Raw genomic sequence first — 14,926 nt, forward strand, 5'->3', positions numbered from 1 at the left:
ACACGTGCACCGTTTCCATGGCAACAATCAAACGGTCCGTCACGTGACTCTCCGCGGTTGAAATTAAGACTTTCTTCTTCATCGAAAACACGAGTCTTCGACTCATGTTAAAAGATCGTGTCGAATGCGAAGTTAAAAAAATTTTCATTTCGATTTTAACGCCGTATTAATAAAAGTGTGAAATACAGCGCGCAAAACGTTTTACATTAATACGTAGAAAAATAGGTGGGATTGGTTTGAAAGTTTGATCGAAATAAATTTCAACTCGTATATTCAAGATTAAATCGGATCCCTGGCTAAGAGAAAAATCCATATCCCACCTATTACGTCATCCCCCCCTTTCTACCGATTGGAAAACTTCTAATTAATAGATAGGCGTTTCGGCCTTGGCTAATTTTTATTTCTCGCTCGATGAACGGGCAATATTCGAAAAAAATGCGTATCGATAAAATGAAATAAAAAAATATATATATATTTGCGCGTGAATTTTCAATACGCGAAAAAAATATATAATAAAAATTTTACGCACGACTCCGTATATATAAAAATACGTAACCACGCGATCATTTTACAATTTCCATCGAATAAATATTTTATATCGAGTATATCTAAAAAAAAAAAAAAAAAAAAAAAAAAAACGTCATCATTTTTTCGTACAATGCAAATTTCGTGCGCGGTGTAAATTTTTTTCGAAAAAGAAAAAAAAAACTTTCCATTCGTAATTTCAATAATAATAAATATAATAATTAAATATAATTTCAATAATAATATAATAATAATAATTTAATTTAAATAATAATAATAAATATAATAATAATAATAATAATAAAAATAATAATTAATATAATAATAAAATATAATAATATAATAATTAATATAATAATAAAATATAATAATATAATAATTAATATAATAATAAAATATAATAATATAATAATTAATATAATAATAAAATATAATAATATAATAATTAATATAATAATAAAAATAAATACGAGAATTATCGATTCGAGGAAAAAATTATTTCTCAATCGGACGATAATAATTTTTTAACGTGGCCGGTAAAAATTTTCTAAGCGAATCGAAGTGAAACAATATCGGTGTACAGGGATCGGTGTAAAGGCTTTTTCGTGTTGATATTTTAGCGGTAAAATGCGATGTGGGGACTAAAGGGATTCCACTTGTCGATTACTCGACCAAAGCCCACTTGACCTCGCAAACATGTTAGGCTTATGCTAGCCAAGTTTCATGTTGCATAGGTTACGCTCCACGCTTTCTCCATTTACCGTGCACCGGGCAAAATTCATCCTCCAATACTCTTAGCGATATTCCATTAAATTATAGTTGACGAAAGAAAGGAAGGAAAAAGAAAAAAAAATAATATCGTGGCTCAATATCTTTTATTTTCCATCGTAGATCATATAAATAATCGAATTAACGTATGTACAGATATATGTAAAAAAAGAAAAGAAAAAATAGTCGGCGCGAAGAATAATATTACGTCGTAAAGAGGAGAGAATAATGAAAAAAGGAAGAGCGAATGGTAAGTTTGTTATTACCAGAGAGATTTGCTCTCCGGCAAATCAGAGGTAAAATGAGAGAAGTTTGAAAACGAGAGAAAAAAACGCTGGTTCGTCACGCGCAGAAAGAAGCTATATTTTTTTTTTTTTTTTTTGTTCCCCAGGAACGCAAAATTAATGTTTGGAAAGTTTAATCAAACCACGACTGCCATCTCGCGACGAAGATCTTACAATTATGTTCCTCGAAATCGAAAATCGTACGATTTTTTGAATGATAATTATTTTTGTTGCTAATATTAAAATTTAAAACGAGAGAAAAAAACGCTTATTCGTATAGTCACAGAAAGAAGCTATATTTTTTTTTTGTTCCCCAGGAACGCAAATTATGTACAATTTTTATATTACAATTATGTTCTTCGAGATCGAATAGGTTCGAAAATCGTACGATTCTTCGAATAATTATTTTCTTGCTAATATTAAAATTTAAAACGAGAAAAAAAAACGCAGAGAAAGAAGCTATATTTTTTTTTTTGTTCCTCACGAACGCAAAATTAATGTTTGGAAAGTTTAATCAAACCACGACTGCCATCTTGCGACGAAAATCTTACAATTATATTCCTCGAGATCGAAAATCGTACGATTCTTATACGATTCTTTGAATAATTATTTTTCTTGCTAATATTAAAATTTCGTTCGTATAGTCACGCGTAGAAAGAAGCTATATTTTTTTTTTTTTTTGTTCCTCACGAACGCAAAATTAATGTTTGGAAAGTTTAATCAGACCACGACTACCATCTCGCGACGAAGATCTTAGAATTATGTCGAGATCGAATGGATTCGAAAATCGTACGATTCTTTGAATAATAATTATTTTTCTTGCTGATATTAAAATTTAAAACGAAAGAAAAAAACGCAGAGAAAGAAGCTATATTTTTTTTTTTTGTTCCCCAGGAACGCAAAATTAATGTTTGGAAAGTTTAATCAAACCACGACTGCCATCTCGCGACGAAGATCTTACAATTATATTCCTCGAGATCGAATGGATTCGAAAATCGTACGATTCTTTGAATAATTATTTTTCTTGCCGATATTAAAATTTAAAACGAGAGAAGAAAACGCTTATTCGTACAGTCACGCACAGAAAGAAGCTATATTTTTTTTTTGTTCCCCAGGAACGCAAATTATGTACAATTTTTATATTACAATTATGTTCTTCGAGATCGAATAGGTTCGAAAATCGTACGATTCTTCGAATAATTATTTTCTTGCTAATATTAAAATTTAAAACGAGAAAAAAAAACGCAGAGAAAGAAGCTATATTTTTTTTTTGTTCCTCACGAACGCAAAATTAATGTTTGGAAAGTTTAATCAAACCACGACTGCCATCTTGCGACGAAAATCTTACAATTATATTCCTCGAGATCGAAAATCGTACGATTCTTATACGATTCTTTGAATAATTATTTTTCTTGCTAATATTAAAATTTCGTTCGTATAGTCACGCGTAGAAAGAAGCTATATTTTTTTTTTTTTTGTTCCTCACGAACGCAAAATTAATGTTTGGAAAGTTTAATCAGACCACGACTACCATCTCGCGACGAAGATCTTAGAATTATGTCGAGATCGAATGGATTCGAAAATCGTACGATTCTTTGAATAATAATTATTTTTCTTGCTGATATTAAAATTTAAAACGAAAGAAAAAAACGCAGAGAAAGAAGCTATATTTTTTTTTTTGTTCCTCACGAACGCAAAATTAATGTTTGGAAAGTTTAATCAAACCACGACTGCCATCTCGCGACGAAGATTTTAGAATCATGTCGAGATCGAATGGATTCGAAAATCGTACGAATAATTATTTTTCTTGCGAATATTAAAATTTACGGATTAACCAATTTATAAAAATTATCGTATGGAGAATTGAAAAGAAGTGGATGGAAAAATGAGATGGTTTCGAAATGATTCACGCGAATATATATCCTGTGTGTCGGCATGCCACTTAAATCGTAAGCACCGTGGATATTCCCATTTCTAACGGAAATGTTTCTTCTTTAGCGATATAAGAGGATCAAGACCAGTATTCTTTGCTCGAGTATTGTATATTCTTCTTAACGCACTGCGAATCGAGAGCTCGATTCAATTGTAAATTCCCTTTCTTCGCTTTACGTACCACAGATGTTTCGAGCCTCGAATAGTTATTCAAATAATTGCCATTTCCCGCTTGTGTTAAACGTTCCTCCTTCCTTTTTCTATTTCGGCGATATATAAATTTTCAGATTCAAATAATATATAACATTCGAAGTAAGACCGCCTTCTAAAATTCCATTCCCTTCTCGATAATTGAATTATCGTTTAATAACGAATGTAAATAATACGATAGGTAAGCAGAGATTCGAATTGGAGAACGAAAGCGTTTCCTGAAAATGTGTGTAACAGCGTAGAAACGGTTTGAAATCCGAACTAATTGGGTCCGCAGTCCAGTTCTAAATGAACATTTTTCCGATTAAACGCTTTTTACAAAGGTAGTTTGAGAATCGTTGAGAACGGAAGGATCCGTCGGTAATTCGTATGTACTTTGAGCGATAAAAGAACATTCTTCGATTCGGAATTAACTTTCGAAAGGATCATTACGACGTGGATACATCTTATTTAGATTCCCCCACGCGTTTCTCGCCACTTTAATTTTATTTCGATTAACTTTTCCTTTTTTTTTTTTTCTAGAATTTATCTTTATTTGATAATAGCAAGGAGAGAGAGAGAGAGAGAGAGAGAGAGAGAGAGAGAGAGAGAGAGAGAGAGAGAGAGAGAGAGAGAGAGAGAGAGAGAGAGAGAGAGAGCATGAATATCACGCGGCATCACTTTCGCGGCCAGCGTTCTCGAAAGCGAAAAGTTTTTCCATCGTTTGGCGAAAATTGCGTCAGGATGGTTAATGGTCGTGACGATGGACGATGGAGCCCATCAGCAAATCTCCGCAAGAATGCATCTACGGTCTGGAGGATAAAATGGAAAAATAGCTCGGCCCGACGAGTGTCACCGACGAAACGTTGATATCTCTGCTCCTGTGCTAACATATTTCCTTCTTTCCCGTGAAATTGATCGTTATTTCGAAACGATAGCCTCTAACTTTCCATTCCATCCCCGTATTTCTTCTTTACTTCGTTTCATCCCAGGTTGAGAAGCACTGCGGCGAACGAAGGATCGGGCGAAGGAACAACGGTTTGTTTTTGTTATTTGCTCGAACGATATTTAACCTTATACGCGTCGTGGACGTGCATAACTTGGCGCTGCGACACGGGTGGCGTGGCGAGCGACGTTACATCAAGGTCGCTTTTGGAACGCTCGTGCGAGGAATTGCCGGATAGAACGAAAATGCGGTGCATTAATTCGAGCCACGGACCCGAGTGCGCGGAGAAAGGCAAATGAAACGTCCCTCGGAAAAATGCACGCTCCGATGAATCTTGAGATAAGCGGGATAAGAGAAATAATTAAGGATATTATGTCGTCCGCCCGGCATTTCGTCCTCGATGAAAGCAACTGCTAAATGCCGTTCGAGGCAACCGTATTTTCGCCGAAATATCGCGAACGATTCGCTTTCCTTGTTCGTACAAATGGATTAAAATTTATGGGATAAAAATTTCGCTTCGCAGAATCGGCGTGGAAAAAATACACGACGAGTCAAAATAAATAAATAAACGAACCGAATCGAACCGAAGGTGGAATCGATGCAAGGAGAGAGAGTGAAATTTTTCCATCGAATTTCGTAAAAGAAATGAACGCGTGCAAAGAAGAAAAGAGAATCGGTCGATAAAGAAGAAAAGAGAAAAAATTGAAAGGAAGGAAACGCTATATGTCTTAAGGAAAATGAACTTATTAACGTTTCTTTTTCTCCTTTCCTTAGATACAATCGAGGATATGGATTAGATTAAAAGAAATAGTTGGATTTCGCGAGGAATATAAAGAACGGTATATAAGGGGCCGAGGAAATTGAAATCTTATTGTCCCTGCCTCCCACCACGGACAGATTAGAACTGACAACCGATCCACCTATTTTCGTTTCTATCTTTTCTATCTTCGTTGAAACGGTTAATCGGAAAAATCTTTTCAATTTCTTCGCGAAATTACACGAACGCGACAGCGATAGCTCTCTAATTGCAACGGATTCCACTCGAGTCCAACATTTCTCTTTTAATTATAACGCGAGTTCCATTCCTTGTATCACAATTATTATACGAGAAAGGGATTCAAAACTATCGGGAGATAAGACGGAAATTTTAAGAAAGACGATTCTAAATAAATAAATTAAGCGAAGAAAAAAAGGTTGGCACGAGATACGGTAGGAAATTAATCGAATCGAGTGGCATAAAACGTAAAAGCAACGAGGATCATCAACAGGTTCTACGAGTGAGCCGGAAGTCATTGGCAGTTCTCCAAAGAAGAGTCGACGAAGAGGGACGGCGGTTGGCGTCCACAGGTGCTCGGAACGAGCATAGCGGCTACGTCGAATGAATTGGCAAAGGGCGCCCACGAACAAAAGAACTCTATGCTATTCGTGCGTACGAGCTTCACCTTTGCAGTTACTCTTTTAAAGCAATTTCTCCTTATTCTTCTCATTCTCGTTATTTCCATCACTCTCGACAACGAGTCGGTCAACAAGAATATCAAAACTCGTAATATCGAATATCAATTATTTTCCGCATACATTTCGATTATGATGTTACAATGCGCGAGAATAAACGAAATGACAAATTATTTACATAGAGATAAATGATATACGAAACGGATTAAAATTTAAATTAACGGATCTTAATTCTCGGTATTAATTATTTGATATCACTCTCTTAATCGTTCAACGTTTGATCTCTTTGATTCATTTGGAACAAACGGGACGAATCGATCCAACGATCTTCACTGAAGTCAAAGAATCCATGTTTACAAGAACCGTTGGACGTTAATTACGCGTGGTATAATGGTATAATTTTGGAACGTTTCACCACTTGAAATGATTCGTTCGTTGTAATCGTTTTATCGAACAATTCACAGTATCACCGCCGTTGTCACTGCTTGATTTACCTTGTGTCGTATTTTCGTTGTCGCGTAATGAACAATAACACTTAACGAGCGGCGTGGTTAAAAAAAAAAAAAAATGAAACGATTCTACGTATCGAATGTATAAAACGGTATCTCGAAAACTATCGACGATCCACGAGAAACACACAGCGCGGAAAAAAATTTCGTCTCAACTGACGTGCACTTGCCAATATTTACGTTGCGTCGCATTCGTCGAATTCTCGCCGCACATGGAAGGAGAGAAGCAAGAAAAGTGGAAACACGTTTCATACGGAAGGGCAAGGGCAACGATCGAAGCGACGTTTGTTCACTTACCCGATTGAAAAGTTGATCCGACGATACGTGGATGGAACGATCGGATGGGACGAGGTTGCGTACGAGAAGCGGTGAAAACAGCAGCGGCGTGCGAGGAAATCCTTGGCAGTAGGCTTAAAAGCATAGCACTGTCGCGGCCCGTTTTCGTAAGAGGCAAGGGGGCTGCAGATCGGCACGCGCGCGGTTTCACTCGTGGGGGTGTCGCGGTGCGACTGTAGCACAATCGCTACCCTCTCACGCTCTCACGGTCTCCATCCCTCCGCTCTTTCTCTGCCCTTCCACCTCTCTTTTTCTCTCTCTCTCTCTCTCTCTCCTTCTCCTTCTTCTCCTCTTCGTTTGTTCTCCGTTCGATCTATCTTCCTTCTTGTCTGATTCGCTCTCTCTCTCTCTCTCTCTCTGTTTCTGTCTCGAGCCGTCCACGGTGTATCCCCCCACCACCGAAAATACCAACCCACTCCTGCACCGCTAATATGCGCGCGTGTGTGCGTGCGTGTGTGTATAGCCTTTTCGAAAAGCCCCACTCACACGACTCTTACGCGATAGCCGTAGAGGTGGCTGGTTGACGGGATGGCTGGCTGGCTGGCTGGCTGGCTGACTGACTGACTCGCTGACTCGCTTCGTTCGGTCCCTACGCTTTCGAAAGCCGCGCAGGATCCTCTAATCGGCCCGCGCACGCCTTCGCGCTACCAAATTCTATGCGCATCACGCTCTCTCCTCCTCCTCCTCTTCCTGCTCCTCCTCCTCCTCCTACTCCTACTCCTACTCCTCACAGGCACCTGTTTCCTCCGTGAGCTGGATTTACGTCTACCACCGATATATACCACGTTGTATACTACTCCTCTTTCGCTTTATTTCCAAACAATCGTCCTCCGATGAATTTCGATCCGTGTTATTTACTCGCAAATTGTAGCGTTCTAGCGTTTGTTTCATTGTGTCGCGTGTGTGGAAATTATATCGAAGAAATATATATTCACCGCGTGTATCGGCATACGTATTTAACGTTTTCTTTACGACGGATTTTTAACGCTCAATCTTCGTGAAGATAAAATATATATTTGCTCTGTATTGTACACTTGGCATTAATATTTATTTAAACGTAATACATGTATTTATTAAAAAGTATGTACGGATACGAATATAATCATAAGTATAAATATATGGAAGAATATATGTACTACGTTTGGTGTGGAGAATAAAGAAAAATAGGACGACGAGTGGAAACTGGCTGCTTTCTATTCTATAAATTCGTATATTTCTCACTTCACTTGCTATGGGAGAGCGAGACGTTTAAATCCTATACATTTTTCATACGCGTATATGGGAAGATATAGAAAAATCTAGGATATAAATAAATGCGAGAAAAAAAAAATTGGAATAATACACTTCTGTATTTTACTCCCGCTATTTCCAGAATTGTAATTACCCGTATGAAACAGTTTATTAACTATTTATATATGAATATCCGCGTATTTAAATATACATTCGCTCGATCGATTTAGAAATACGACAGATCTTTTTTTTTTTTTTTTTATCGATCGATTCCGTTGAAAACAAGCTGCTTAATATCGTAAACTACAAATTTGATCCGGTAAAACGTATCGGCCTTTTGTGTTGTATATAGCGTTCAACTAGTTGAACCGTGAAATGCCGTGTCACGTTGTAATTACTTTTCCATTATTGTGATTTTACCGTAAAGTCAAACGCTACTACTACGATGTCCTCTTTTTTTATTTTCCACGTTTCTTTTTTCCGTATAATACGTTCGTTCTATTTTATATACACATTTAGACGTACGTTTTATAAAATACAAATGTGCGTATTTTTTTTTTCGAAGAAAATTTCGCGAGAAATTATCTTCCATTGAAAAAAAAAAAAACTTTACGATTTAAGAAATTTCCTTTTCTCGATCATTCTCGATATTTATCGAATTCGAAGTTCAATTTTTTATAACTCGATATAATAAATACTATATCTACACACGTTTATTTTTGTTCTCGATTAGAATCGGAACAACGTTGTTCAAACGTTGTTAACAATTTTCAAAAAAAGTGAAATAAACATCGATCGATTCGAAAAGCAAAAATTGGAGGAAATAAAATTCATCGGTGTACGGGCGATTCGAAGGTGTGACGTTTAAAATCAAAAAGCGTTCGCCCCTTTGAACAAGCTGTGCAGGGAGGGAACGTATTCGTAACGTCGTGAAAATGAAAAACGTATCGAGATAAAAATATTAAAGCGACGGTTTATTTGTTATATACGCGTAAAGAGGATGGAAAATAATACGTTAAGGCGATTATCGCGGTATCGAGTTCTGTTAAACGAGTTACTTTTCAGATTAATTAAACGTTAATTTCGATTCAAGTTTAAAGGACGAGATAAATATACAACGGATATATCTCCGATACCGACGAATACGGCTGTTCTAAAAAAAAAAAAAAAAAAAAAAATTAATATTCCCCGTAAACGTTTGTTTCGTCCATTTCGTATTTCGCGAATGTTTTCGATAGACATTTATAATTTTCGTGGATTTTTTTTCCAGACCATATTTTTTTTCTACATTGTATCTTTCCATAGGTTTTTTTTTTTTTATCAATATTTGGAATCTGCAGAGACTTCTCGCGTAGATTTTTCACAGACAATGTCCAATTTTTTTTTTCCGCGAATATTCTCCATTTATGTAGGAAAATAGCGTAGAACGTCGATCATCTAAATTTCGGTTATTCGAACGACCGATTATTCGAAAAATATTCGTTTATCCGAACGCCAATTAATTCGGACGTTTTATTATGTTTGTGCTAAGTTATTTCCGTCGACGGGATTGGCTACGAGGACATCGATCCTTTTTTGCTCGATCCCAGCGATAAGTTTTCGCCACGTGTATACGTTTCTTTTCCCTCCTATAATACGCCGGACGGAAGAAAAAACTTCTTCTCTTCCACGAATTAACGATAAACAACGGTACGTTGTTTCCTAACCTGTTTACTTAGGTAGAAAGGTTTATCGCGCTCCAAGGACGCTCCGTCCTAATATTTTCAAATATTTACAGCCGAAAAACGACAGCCTTTCCTTTCCTTTTCTCTATCTCGTTCCGCGAATGCAATTTTGCTTATTGAATCCTTAAAAAGAATATAGAAGTTGTCTCGTTCAATTGCGAAAGAAGCGTATTAATTCGAATTCGTATGCAAAGAATCAAAGTTTCTCGACGATTCAAAATTGTTGACGTTTCAGATCGATTAATTTAACGACGTTTCTTAATCGATTCCTCTTTCGAATATTTTCCTGTTAGATTTTTCTCGAAAAATAAATCGAAAAGTGAAGACAAAAATCTTTAGAAAAGTCTAGAAAAAGATTCTAAAATTACATTGATATTTCGATCGACTGTGAATCGTTTGATTTGCGATTTTTAATCTTATTAGAAGAATTAATTTTTTTTTTTTAATTATATTCTCATAAAGTATAAGCAAGGGAAAAATAATTAAACCAGTTCCTTGCATCTCAATGACTTAAAAAAAGAAAAACGAAGGAAATTAGTTTGCAAAGCTTGCCGAGCGTTGGGTTTGAGTCGAGTTAAATATCATCTAGTAATATTTCCATCTAGTAATATTCTAATATTTCCTTTTACGTTACGAGATTCGTACGTTGCGAGACGAATCGGATACCGATGATCAATCCTCGTCTATCGAAACAATTAATTATCAACTCGAATAAAATTATCGACTCGATTTTTTTTTTTTTTTAAAATTCCTCGATAACCACAACTATAAATAACCGCGTTGAAATAATTGAAATTTCGATAACAACGAAATAAATTCTTCTCCCCGTGAATTTTTGTCCCCGTTTATATAATCGGCTTATAGCCATTGCTCACTTTCTTCATCGAAGGAATTTAAAAATCTTTTGTTTTGGCAGGTTTCTACCGCGAAAAGTAAGAAGGATTAAATGTGACACTCCCCCTTTCTCTCTCTCTCGCTCGCTCGCTCGCTCGCTCGGTCTCTGTTTCCCCCACTCCCTTGCCTCCGTCGCTCGCTCGCTCGATCTCGCTCGATCTCGCTCCCTCCTTCATCGTTGGCGTTTCCCTCTTTGCGATGTCACTTCAACATTCTTTTTCAAGGGCCGCTGGCTCGATATTAGGAAATACCTTCTGCCAATTCCCCGTTACATAAGGTGAGCGTGTTCCTATAAAAACCATAGGGTTTACCGGCTACACTCTTCTTCGGAATTGGTTTTAGATTAAGAATTTTTATAAGAGGGGCAGGTAAGAGGGTCGAAGGAGGAGCGGACGATGGTATTCCAAGCTCTTCGATTTATTCGCTCGCGCGTATTATCCCACGATTGAGGATAATATTTCGAACTTTCGTATTTATATCGTATTATAAAATTTGTACAATTATATATATATATATATATGTATATATATATATGTATATGTATATATATATATATATGTGTATGTATAATTTAATTAAATATTATACATATATATATATATGTATATATATGTATATGTATATATATATATATATCGTATTTATATCGTATTATTATATAAAATTTGTACAATTATATATATGTATAATATTTAATTAAATTATACATACACATATATATATATATATATATATATATATATATGTATAATCTATACGTGAAATTATATATATATATATATATATATATGTATGTATAATCTATGCGTGAAAATTGTTAAAAGGTGAAGAGGTGATCCTTCAAAATGCGAGCATGTACTACGAAAATAAATGCGCGTGTATAATTTATATTTCGAATATACCTGGTTGAGCGCGGCTTGTCCCGCGTATTTTTTAATAATAAAATTTTAACCCGTTAAACCGTTCGATACATGAGTGAAATATTATTATTTACATTTTTTAAGCTCACTCGATACATATTAAATTTTAATACCGCTTTTACAAAAAACGAAAAAAAAAATTCCACGCGTTTGATTTATCGACGAGTCGAAAAATGGATCGAGTCGAAAAAAATTTTCCCCGAAAACGAATTTCTATTATATTCACACCCGCAGCGGTGAAATTATCGATATAAATAATAATCGGTTGGTACAACGATCTCCGCGACATCGACTTGGTTAATGGTCGAACGATGTTACTTTTATCGATCGATCACCTCGAAAAACGAATAGGTTCGAAAAATAATCCGATCGATCTTTGCGGCCAAGATGCGAAAAAATCGTGAAAAAGAAAAAAAATATATATATATATATTTTTTTTTATATATAATATAACGAATATAAATAATAAATATATATATAAATAACAAATAGGTTGGAAAAATAATCCGATCGATCTTTCCGACCAAGATGCGAAAAAATCGTGAAAAAGAAAAAAAAATATATATATATATATATTTTTTATATATAATATAACGAATATAAATAATAAATATATATGTAAATAACGAATAGGTTCGAAAAATAATCCGATCGATCTTTGCGGCCAAGATGCGAAAAAATCGTGAAAAAGAAAAAAAAAATATATATATATATTTAATATAAATATATATAAAAAATATATATAAAAAAAATATATATATATTTAATATAAATATATATAAAAAATATATATAAAAATATATATATATATATATATATATATGGGCGTATGAAAAACGCGACGCATCCAAATTGGAAGGATACGATATAAGGAAGCGGTGGAGGGAAGGTTAGGAACGGGTACGTAGTTCCGCGTATGAAATAAAGGATGGCCGTAGCCGGCCTGGGGCAAGCTACCGGCCGTCTATCGGCCGGCAATATCGGCGAGAATTGAAATAGTCGTGATATTTCTTTGAAGAGGCGAGAACGAAACAGCCTCGTGACCGGAGCGCCACTCCGGCGGAATAAGAAAATAATAAAAAGCGAGAAATAGATTTTTGCGGGATAGGGAGGGGGAAGGGAAAAATGGAAGCGTTAGCCCGGCCGTCCTTTACAATCAGATTTCTTAGCGGGCCGCTCCATCAGCGGTGCCCGATACTCGGACTCTTTTGTCGGTATCGGGCCGACCCACGCTATTGGCCGACAATCACCCGAGGGGTGGGGGAGGGGGAAGGAGAAAGAAACAAAGGGAACGATTCCATTCCCAAGCCAACAAAGACATTAGATCCCAGCCGAGCTATTATTTTTTCCAAAATAACGTGGCCCGCCAATCATTTTTAAAATCCCTCTTTCGATCTTCCTTCTCCATTTCCTTCTTCTCGAGATAACGGATTTCGATTCCGCGATAGTGATACAGTTTTCCAGCATGGAATATTATTACGCGGATTTTCGATCACGATTCTTGTAACGTTTTACTTTTACTTACCTCGTCTTTCATTCTACAATCATCGTAATTTTAATTTACCTAACCTATAACTATAATCAATTTCGTCGAATACGATTCTCGTATGAGAGTATCGTTTACTTATTCGATATTATCAATTCGATATAATATATTGAATAACATCAATATAACTTTTGTCACGTGTTAATCGTTATTCAGATTATTAACCTAATCTAATCGATTTCATTCAATGGAATTCTTATTCGACATTATCGAATCACAATACGTATTGTATATTAATTAATATTTAGGTTGTTGTCTAATCTAATCTAACCTGATCTAATCGTAAGCGATTTTGAGGACAGTAGTAATACATTTTTAATTTGAAATATTATTACGCGGATTTTCGATCACGATTCTTATAACTTTTACTTTTATTTACCTCGTCTTTCACTTCACAATCATCGTAATTTTAATTTACCTAACCTATAACTATAATCAATTTCGAATACGATTCTCGTATGAAAGTATCGTTTACTTACGCGATATTATCGATTCGATATAATATATCGAATAACATCGATATAACTTTTGTCACCTAATCTAATCGATTTCATTCAATGCGATTCTTATCCGACATTATCGAATCACAATATACATATTGTATATTAATTAATATTTAGGTTGTTGTCTAATCTAATCTAACCTGATCTAATCGTAAGCGATTTTGAGGATAGTAGTAATACATTTTTAATTTGAAATATTATTACGCGGACTTTCGATTAAGATTCTCGCACGAAAATATATGGTTTACTTACCTCGCGTTATCGAATCATCGTAATTTTATATCGATCGATATTAATTAACTTAACCTAACTACAAACGATTTTTTGTCAAATACGATTCTCGTACGAGAATATCGCTTACTTTATCGAATCACGATATTTTATTTTTAATTAATAATCCACGTTTATCATTTCAACATAACCTTAAATTGTTCACAAAGAAAAATATTCGTTAAATACACATTACACAGTTACGTCCACGTTCCCTGTTACACCATCTCTATTCTACCGCGCGAAACAAATATACAAAAAGTATATATCCGGAGTATAGGTTCCGCGACTATTTTTCAGTTGGTAAAACGTGCGAACAAGTATCCTTTTGCGCGACAAGTTGATGCTATGTTGCCAAAGCGCAACGAGACTTAGCGAACTGACACAGTTGCGAAGAGACATCAATATTCGACAAGTTTAATACCACTGTCGGAACATTGTCTGACCCCCCGAGGGTATCCTGCGGTCTAACGTACCAACTCCTCCCACGGATTTCCAACTTTTGTTTCGAGAATGACGAGCGTACGTTAAAGCCAACGTGTCATCTACACCACGATTAGCGCGATTCCGCGTTACGAACGAGAAATGGAATATTTTTCAAACGTACAACTCGACGTATTCCTTATTTTCCCCCTCCCGAAACGACGAGTTTAAATTTAAGATCCAGAAAATTACGAGAGCATACTTTTGAGTAAAATTGTCTTGATAATTAAACGAGATGATAAAATTGATTCATTGGGGAAGATTAAATTTCTGCAAGTAGCAAGTTTTTTAAGAAATCTTTGGACGAGGATGCATCGGGTGCGGAAATAGAAATAGAAGGTGGACGAGATAAATAAAAGAGGTATAAGAATGGAATCGATAGGTGTTTATCGGAATCGTGACGTGAGGCCAGGCC

General features: G+C 35.5%; 1 protein-coding gene across 2 annotated transcripts in view; it reads right to left on the minus strand.

Moving 5' to 3' along the window:
- The window catches only part of LOC413215 (lachesin), a 90,864-nt gene that overhangs the window by 69,319 nt on the left and 6,619 nt on the right, over window positions 1-14,926 (minus strand). Inside the window, exon 1 of one of the 2 annotated variants that reach the window (XM_006569741.3) lies at window positions 6,903-7,591. The exons of the other annotated variant lie outside the window; for it this stretch is intronic. The gene's annotated coding sequence lies outside the window, so the exon portion shown is untranslated. Of the gene's footprint in view, window positions 1-6,902; window positions 7,592-14,926 lie in introns of those variants that run through there. 2 annotated transcript variants of the gene reach the window in all.

Source organism: Apis mellifera, linkage group LG8 (assembly GCF_003254395.2).
Source record: "Apis mellifera strain DH4 linkage group LG8, Amel_HAv3.1, whole genome shotgun sequence".
NCBI classification, from domain to species: Eukaryota; Metazoa; Arthropoda; class Insecta; order Hymenoptera; family Apidae; genus Apis; species Apis mellifera.